At 51.2% G+C, this 9,240-nt stretch overlaps 1 non-coding gene across 1 annotated transcript; it reads left to right on the top strand.

Annotated features, from left to right (window-relative positions):
* Nucleotides 1-55: 55 nt before the first annotated feature.
* LOC135379649 (U6 spliceosomal RNA) lies at nt 56-158 on the top strand. The gene has a single exon (XR_010419114.1). It is a non-coding gene; the product is annotated as a U6 spliceosomal RNA (small nuclear RNA).
* The last annotated feature ends 9,082 nt before the right edge of the window (nt 159-9,240 follow it).

Genomic DNA, 9,240 nt, shown 5'->3' with positions numbered 1-9,240 from the left:
TTTGAATCAAGTGGTTCTCCCCGGTATAAATAACTGTTCGGGATGCTATTCCACCGTACTTCCAAAGTACATATACTAAAATTGGAACGATACAGAGAAGATTAGCATGGCCCCTGCGCAAGGATGACACGCAAAATCGTGAAGCGTTCCACATTTTTTTCTAAATGCTCTGCCGGAACTACGAATAATGGCATTGGCTAATTAGACGAATCAGTCCAATCGGGTATTATTTTTGACTCCGTCTAGACTAATGCATTCGGGTGTAGGTTAGGTTATTGTTTCCCTCTCTCGCTTTCTGTTCGGCAACCGGCCTGTTGTCAAAGCGCATTTTTTTTTTTTTTTTGGTTAAACACGCATTCCTCCCCAAGTGTTGCACTTGCTGCCCAAACGAAGTAACGGAACACCGCTACACGCGACTCCACCATAAAATAGCGTACTACTAACAGTCGCTACAAATTTCTAAAAGTAACGCGATACCAAAGTAACGTACACTATGACGCTATTTTTCCGCTGCCGTGCCCTCCTCTAGGCTACACTTATCCGTAGAGATCTCGTTGCCGAATATGGGAATTGTTTTTCGGTATGATTTTTTGTATTTATTCTGCTATATTGTAACATGGTTTGTCTCTTGCCGTTTTTTTTGTATTGTATTGTATGCATTGTACGGTATTATATTAACAATGTGACTGATGTTGAGTGCCTGTAAAGGAATGAGTTGTGTTTGCATGACCATTATGAAAATTTGTATGAGAGAAGTATGTTATATTTGCCCAAATTGTAACATCTGGCATCATCCGCCCACGTCTGGTGTTGTTGGGGGATGTTTGCCCATTTTCCTAACGAGCCTGCGACGAAGGTTGACCCAACTGGTAATGTCAGTGGGGAAAGGGAAAGGGAGTGGCATCGTTGCAGGTGCAGGGGAGCTGGGGTCCTCCAGGCAACTCGATCCGTCGCGACGGCCATAAATCTGGGTTCTGGCGCCGGAGACATGCACTGACCGAAGTTAGGTCGTGCACGGGTTGACACCTCGAAACGTTGGTCGTAAATCGCGTGGAGAGAGTGTGCAATCGGGCGGTTCAGGTCTGGACAAGTATTTAAACTGGGCCAACCACGAGTTGTAACCCTTTGAACCCAGGCCGCCCGATTGGAAGCCTTCAGCGGGGGTGGTGGCCCTATCTGTCACCCTTTTAAGCGGCCGCAGCGACGGAGAGAGCACTGGGAGCCGGAATTCGGAACATGTAACATCAAGTCCAGTGTGTAAATCTTGTAAATATCCCTATGTACCATAGTCTCCAGTGAATAAAGCCCGTATCACCGTCATCTGAGTCGGGCTTTAATCAGTGCCTACCGAGCAGATTTCGAATCATCCCTTCATCGAACTCGGAGCGGCGGAGAAGGATTTGGTCACTTCGTGCACATCATCATCGCCCATCCGTCCCCCGCCACTCGTGACGAGAAGAACGGACAACAACAACATCGAGTTCGAGTTTTTACTGGCGCAGTCGACAGGATCTGCTCTTGGGTGGTCACTGGGTGAACTTGGTACTCGGAACGGGAAGAAAGCGCCCGAGGGATATTCATCAAAGCCGGCGGACGCTCATCGCTGAGGAGCTGGGGAAAGGGCTTCGGGACAGAAGCAGGAAGCCGAAGGGAGGTTGCGGTGACCATTGTGTGGTCACGAAGGAAGTTTGGACGCGGAAGGTTGTTCAACGGGACCCCCTGCGTGGGCAAGGGATGCAACTGCACCAACGGCGCCCCGAGGCAACAGCGATGAACTACAGCGTGTAGGAGACCCAGGAAGGCGAAGCACCGTCGTAGCGGCAGCATCGCCGGAGCATTGTAGTGCCGAACTGTCTGTGTTGCAGCATAGACATTGAGCTTTAAAGCGAAGCCGTCGACAGGTCGAGAAGAAGTGTCGCAGCCAGAGCGGATACGACCATTGGCGAGGTAGGAGGTCTTTTGCATACACCTCAGGGTCCAATGTGCAGATAGGGATACCTAAAGTAATAGGATTTCTATGCATGCGCACGCGTAGTGGAAGACACTATACGGCAGACACGGCTGTGTTAGTTGGTGCTAACATGACTTCGATTGAGACTAGTCAGCCGCTAGATATGCGGGAGGATAGCGTATCGGAGGAGGGCGGCATTTCACAGCCCGCGTTGGAGCGGTTAAGGCTGGAAATAGAGCTCGAAAACGCGCGCTCGCGGCGAATCGAGCTGGAGATTTCGCGAGGTAATAGCGAGAGGTTGTCCCCGAGTTCGTCCCCGTCACCCGATACACGAGAGGACGCTCTGGAGCGGTACGCTAAGAGGCTAAAAAGTGTTCTTTTGCCTTTACCGTCCGATTTGGAGGTGCCAGTGTGGTTTGACGGGATTGAGGGGGTCTTTCGATCATACAGTGTGCCCGCAAATATACAAAGCCACTTGATTCTTCCTCTGGTGACGAGGCGCGTGAAGCATCTGTACTCAAAATTGTCCACAGAAGAGCTGGACAGTTATGATGCCGTCAAGGACGCGGTATTGAAAGAGTTAAGGCTGGCGCCCGGGGAATATCGAAAGCAGTTCCTCGGAGCGACTAAGGGGAGAGACGAGGGATGGTCTCACTTTGCATCCCGCGTTAAAAGTTACCTTTCCTACTACGTCAGGTCACGCGAAGTAGATTCCTTCGATGAACTGATCGAGCTGATAGCGGCAGACCAGTTAAAAACCACTATCAGTCCAGCGGCGTACGAGTATGTTAAAGTACAGGAGGGTAGCAGCTGGGCAGGGCCTGCAAGTATCGCGGAAATGGTTGACGCTTTCGAGGAGGCGAAGGGTATCGGCGCCGGGATCAAAGCCCGTGGTTCGCAGTCCGGCAGCGCCGGGCAGACGCAATCACAGGGGGGCGCGACAAGCAATGTCAGCGCGAGGGAGACACATGAAAAGCCGCACAAAAGAGAGCTGGAAGGCAAAAAGCCAAACCAGAGTGGCCTACGGTGTTTCAGGTGTGGCGGCCCGCATTTTGCACGGAGTTGTCCGCGGAAACAGGTTGAGCACAGGCGCGGCGAGGTCGCGGCAACCGTCGCGAGGGTATCGGTGGCGGTGGCCCCGGCTGAGGCCCCCGTGGGTGGTGCCGCGTCGGATGAGAGGTTAGAGTGCAAGGCCAATTGTGCACTTACGGTCGGGGTAGACCAGGTGTCCGTTCTGCAGATGGTCGACCTCTGCAGCGACGGCACAACTGTCAGAGCCATTGTGGATACGGGAGCGCAGGTGACCGTTATGCGTGCCAGCTTGTTCCCAAGGGAGTGCGCCGAAGCAACGGGAAGTGTGACTTTGGTGTCGGCTTTCGGGGAAAAAGTGAGAGCTAGTCTTGGGACGCTGCGTCTTGCCCTCTGTGAGGAAGGCGCAGGGAACGGCATCGCGAAATCAGTATACGTTCTGTGTGCCTTTACGGAAGAGTTGGCGACAGGAACAGACTGCCTGCTATCGGGTGAGGCGTACGAACTTCTCACGTCAGGTGCCCGGGTCATCCCCGAGGGAGTAATGTCGGTAGACATCGAGGAAGGCGGTTCGACAGACGAGAGGTCGTGTTTCGAGGTAGAGGTTGAGTCGACGAGTAGCGACGAGGCCCCTTCAGTGGTGGCGGACGCGGTAGGTGAGCAGTCACGTACATCGGAATGTGCGGAGTTCAGAACGTCGCAGCGTGAAGACCGTTCACTTTCGGAGGAATGGGGACGCGCGAAAAACGGGACTCATGGGTTCGAGGTGATAGACGGCGCGCTGTATCACCGAGAAAAAATACGAGGACGAATGGTTCGACAACTTGTGCTCCCGCAGTCCAGCCGTAACGAAGTGCTCCTTTTGGCGCACGACTCCCCATGGGGAGGACATTTGGGGTTACGTAAAACTTTGGCGCGGGTCAAGGCAAACTTCTATTGGCCGGGCTTAGACCGTGACGTTAGGGAATACTGCCGCACGTGTAACAGCTGCCAGCTAATATCGGACAGGAGGGTCACCGATAGGGTCCCAATAGCGCCGTTAACGCGACCTGCGTATCCGTTCCAAGCGGTGAATGTGGACATCATTGGCCCGATCGAGCCGAAGTCTGCGCGTGGGCACAGGTACGCGCTGTGCGTGACAGACCTGCACACCAGGTGGCCTGAGGTTGTCTGTATGACCACTTTTACCGCGCGTAAGACGTGTGACGCTCTGCTCAAAATCTTCGCGAGAACTGGGGTGCCAGAGGTAGTGTGTAGTGACAACGGGAGCAACTTTACTTCGTCACTTACGAAAGAATTCTTGCTAAGAATTGGCTCTGCTCCGCGTTTCTCTACAGTGGAGCACCCGGAGAGTAACGGCTCCGTAGAAAGATGGAATCGCGTTTTTAAAAAGATGCTTTTCCATGTTGTGCAAAGTGACCCGCGAAATTGGGACCAACACGTGCCGTTCCTTCTGTGGGCATATCGCGAGGTGCCGCACGACACCACAGGTGTGTCGCCGTTTGAGCTTCTATACGGCCGTAAGCCGGTGGGCCCTATGGGCATCCTAAAGAACACGTGGTCGGGGGAAGTTGACATCCCCAACACACTTAGGGAGGCGCCAGCGAAGTACATGGAGCGCTTAAGGCAGCAGTTGCAGCTGGCTGCGGATGTGGCGGGTCTAACGGCATCGAAAAATCAAGAGACTTATGCCGCACAGTACAATAGACGGGCGAAACTGAAAAGCTTTAACCCTGGGGACCAGGTTCTCATTTTCGAGGTAGACAGGCAAGGGAAGTTATTTCCCAAATGGAGGGGGCCTTACACGGTCGTGGCTGGACACCGTCAGAATTCCTACGTAGTTCTGGGAACTGACGGTAAACGGAAAACAGTACACGCGAACCACCTCAGGCAATATCACGCCCGCCTGGGACACGTGGGGGTGGTGTTCCAGAGCGACGAGGATTTTGGCGTTGTTGAGCATGCACCTGCGCTTGCGGACAACGTGAGTGACGCCTTGCCTGAGGCTGCAGTTCAGCACCTGACTAGAGGCCAGGCCCGGGAAATCCGCGGCATCATTGAATCTTTTCGAACGCTTTTCGTGGCAATTCCTGGTATAGCCAAGGTGGGAGAGCATCAAATAGTTCTCAGAGAGGGGCACGCGCCGACAAAACGGCACGCCTATCGCGTGCCGGAGATGTTGCGGGGGGAAGTAGAGAAGCAAGTGAGTGGGCTACTTGAACAGGGCTTAATATATCCCACGAACAGTCCTTTTGCTCACCCCGTCGTGTGCGTAGCAAAAAAGGACGGCGCAATTCGATTATGCGTAGACTACCGTCAGTTAAACGCAGGAACCGTTGACGACGGCTTTCCCATGGCACATCAGCAGGAGCTGATATTCAGAGTAGGCCGCGCGAGATTCATAACCCTCGTAGACCTCAAACGGGGTTATTGGCAGATACCGATGGCACCTAACAGCCAGGAAATGACAGCTTTCGTGACACATTTCGGTCAGTTTGCTTGGCGGGTTATGCCCTTTGGACTGAAAAATGCGGCGGCAACGTTTCAAAGGGTAATGAACACGCTCCTCACGTCGCACCAGGACTACGCGTGCGCGTATTTGGACGATATCGCCATATTCTCGAGCACATGGGCGGAGCACCTGGAGCACCTGAGGACGGTTCTCGGCGTTTTGCGAAGTGCGGGTTTGACGGCTAACCTGGGGAAGTGTCAAATAGCGCAAAGTAGCATTAAGTACTTGGGACACGTGGTCGGATCTGGAGTGCACGCGCCGGATCCTGACAAAATTGCGGCTATTCAACAGTTGAAGCGACCCGAGACAAAGCGTCAACTTCGAAGCGTACTGGGGCTCTGCGGCTATTACAGGGCATACGTGCCGAACTACGCGGCGATAGCAGAACCACTCACAAAACTGACCGGGAAAAAGGTGCCGACTCGTGTCCCGTGGTCGGAGGAAGCGGAAAGGGCATTCCAAACTCTAAAACAGCGGTTGTGCGACGCCGTAGGGCTGGCCACGCCTTCTCCCAGCAAACCTTACTGGCTGTTAACGGATGCATCGGCTGTAGCAGCCGGTGCCTGCCTTTCGCAGATGGGTGACGACGGCGAGGAACGACCTGTCGCATTTGCCAGCCATCGTTTCACGGAAACGCAATCGAGGTGGGCAACCATCGAAAGAGAGGCTTTTGCCGTCATCTGGAGCCTAGGGAAGTTTGACCATTGGCTCTTTGGGGCTAGGGTACATGTGGTGTCAGACCACAACCCACTCGCATACCTAACGACAACTACCCCGCATGGTGCGAAACTCACCAGGTGGGCTCTCGCGCTCCAACGATACAACGTTACCGTTGTTCACAGAGAGGGAGGCAAGCACGCTAATGCAGACGCACTTTCCAGGTTAGCGTAGGGTGGAAATTCACGTACACCATTTGGGCCCTGAGTTGATGCCAATGATCTCCTCAGTTGCGCCTGGTTTTCTTTGGTTTCTGTTTGTTTGTTGTTTTTATGGTTTAGTGCAATGCTATACGATACATAGTGCGATGTATGTGTTGTTAGCAGAGTTCGAGGTAACTCGTTACAAGTATCTCGTTACTGTAACTAAGTTCCTTTTATTGGTAACTTGTAACTTAACTCGATACTTTTGCGCCGTGGTAACTTTCAGAGGAACTCGTTCCTTTTTCAGGTAACTTTGCCAAAGTAAGTTAAGTTAAGTTCCAAGTTACTTTTAACTCGCTTTTCACTCACGCCCACATATTTTCTTGCTTTCTCTCCGGTTCCTTGATGGCATTTTTTGTCATAAAACGTGATATTCAATCAATGACAGTATTTTATTCAGGAAGTAAGAACCGCTGCCATTGAAATGAAGCTGAACCATTGTGCGCCCACAGGGAGTAAGATGCAAAGCGTTCGAATAGACCTCTACCAGAGAAACGTCATCAAGGCATTGGTAGACAGACTGTAACCGAAACAAATCGGAAGGAGAGGGCTGGGTTCCACGAACGGGCACTTCTTCGCTGCCTCCCATTGAAAGAAAAGAAAAACCGAGGGTCGCGCCCCTTTAAGGAACCATATCGTAATCCCCTCAAGACCGCGGCTTTCGGGCGCGACCTTGTTCACCTCTAGCTTCGAGCGTAGGTCAATTCTACCAAATTTGTGGCGCTGTCAAACACTACGACGTCATTTGTTTACAAACAGGGAGAGGTCTATTGTTGGGCATAAACGAAAACGATCTAAGCGTGTTGCACTCCTCCGCAGGCAACTTAAGGTCTAACTCTACTTCTCACGCGCGTTGCACCTCGGCGTCATCCCCACCTGCGTAATGCTATTTTGTGTCCGAAGCAACTTGGAAGGAACTCGTTCTTTTTTTTAAGTAACTCCGTAACTGCGAGTTACATTTCAGGCTGAAGAACTTCGTTATTAACTTAGTTACATTTTGCACACGGTAACTTAACTTGTAACGAGTTCTTTTTGACGGGTAACTTTTCAATCTATGGTTGTTAGTGCATATGTGACTGTATGTACGGGCAATCCTTTTGCGAGCGGACTGTGACAGGACGAAGCGCCCTGTCACATTCTTGAGATGGGAGGTGTAAAGGATTGAGTTGTGTTTGCATGACCATTATGAGAATTTGTATGAGAGAAGTATGTTATATTTGCCCAAATTGTAACATCTGGCATCATCCGCCCACGTCTGGTGTTGTTGGGGGATGTTTGCCCATTTTCCTAACGAGCCTGCGACGAAGGTTGACCCGACTGGTAATGTCAGTGGGGAAAGGGAAAGGGAGTGGCATCGTTGCAGGTGCAGGGGAGCTGGGGTCCTCCAGGCAACTCGATCCGTCGCGACGGCCATAAATCTGGGTTCTGGCGCCGGAGACATGCACTGACCGAAGTTAGGTCGTGCACGGGTTGACACCTCGAAACGTTGGTCGTAAATCGCGTGGAGAGAGTGTGCAATCGGGCGGTTCAGGTCTGGACAAGTATTTAAACTGGGCCAACCACGAGTTGTAACCCTTTGAACCCAGGCCGCCCGATTGGAAGCCTTCAGCGGGGGTGGTGGCCCTATCTGTCACCCTTTTAAGCGGCCGCAGCGACGGAGAGAGCACTGGGAGCCGGAATTCGGAACATGTAACATCAAGTCCAGTGTGTAAATCTTGTAAATATCCCTATGTACCATAGTCTCCAGTGAATAAAGCCCGTATCACCGTCATCTGAGTCGGGCTTTAATCAGTGCCTACCGAGCAGATTTCGAATCATCCCTTCATCGAACTCGGAGCGGCGGAGAAGGATTTGGTCACTTCGTGCACATCATCATCGCCCATCCGTCCCCCGCCACTCGTGACGAGAAGAACGGACAACAACAACATCGAGTTCGAGTTTTTACTGTGCCCCAATACTATGGCCGTGTAGCTGTTCTTGAGCAGCAGTACAACATTATTATTATTATTACTATTTCTATCCCATCACATAGCCAGCGTGCAACATAAGTATGTAGCGTTAACAGTCAATATATATATTATTTCACATCGATTTTCATTTGTTTTTATATAGCGCATACATCGCGCATGTATTACATATATACATATTACACAGCACATGTGTGTATTTAATAGTCTTCCTGTCGGAATGTTTCGGACACAAGACTGCCTTTCTGCTGTAACAAGTGTTTTGTTCGAGATATCCGCGGGAATGCAAGCCTCAACCTTTATGTCTGTTTAGTGTCAACGGACTGATCAGTTTTCCGTGTGGCCAGGTGACGCCACTGCCATCATAAGCGGCCATTTGTCGAATCAGCAATAGGTACAGCTACCAGATGGTACAAGGGTCAAAACGAGAGAAAAAAAAAAAAAAAAAAAAGGGAAGAGTGGCCAGACAGCGTTCTGAGTGCTGTTGGCGTACTGCGCCAAAGTTTTGATCTTCCAAGTTATGATGACCCTGAAGTTCGTGTTCTTGCCTACCCGTTGCTTCCATTCTTACAGTCGCACGACGGCTTCTCTTACAACGTCATGTAACTTTTCCCTAAACATGTCAAACACTGTAAACAATCAATTCTTTGGAATTTAATCGACTGTGTACCGCCACCAAGGACCAAGCAAGAATGCATACGATGATTCCAGAATATCACGATTTTTTCTTTCTCTTTTTTTTTTCCCGCCTCACCTGCATGCAGTGTGACATATTGAATGTGGGGAAATAACTAGATCGCGTTCGGGCAAACGGTGTAAGCTAAAGTAATTCTGTCGTGGTAGAAGTGCTCCACTTACGGC

This window comes from Ornithodoros turicata, chromosome 1, assembly GCF_037126465.1.
Source record: "Ornithodoros turicata isolate Travis chromosome 1, ASM3712646v1, whole genome shotgun sequence".
NCBI classification, from domain to species: Eukaryota; Metazoa; Arthropoda; class Arachnida; order Ixodida; family Argasidae; genus Ornithodoros; species Ornithodoros turicata.
This window is presented reverse-complemented; position numbering and strand designations above follow the sequence as displayed.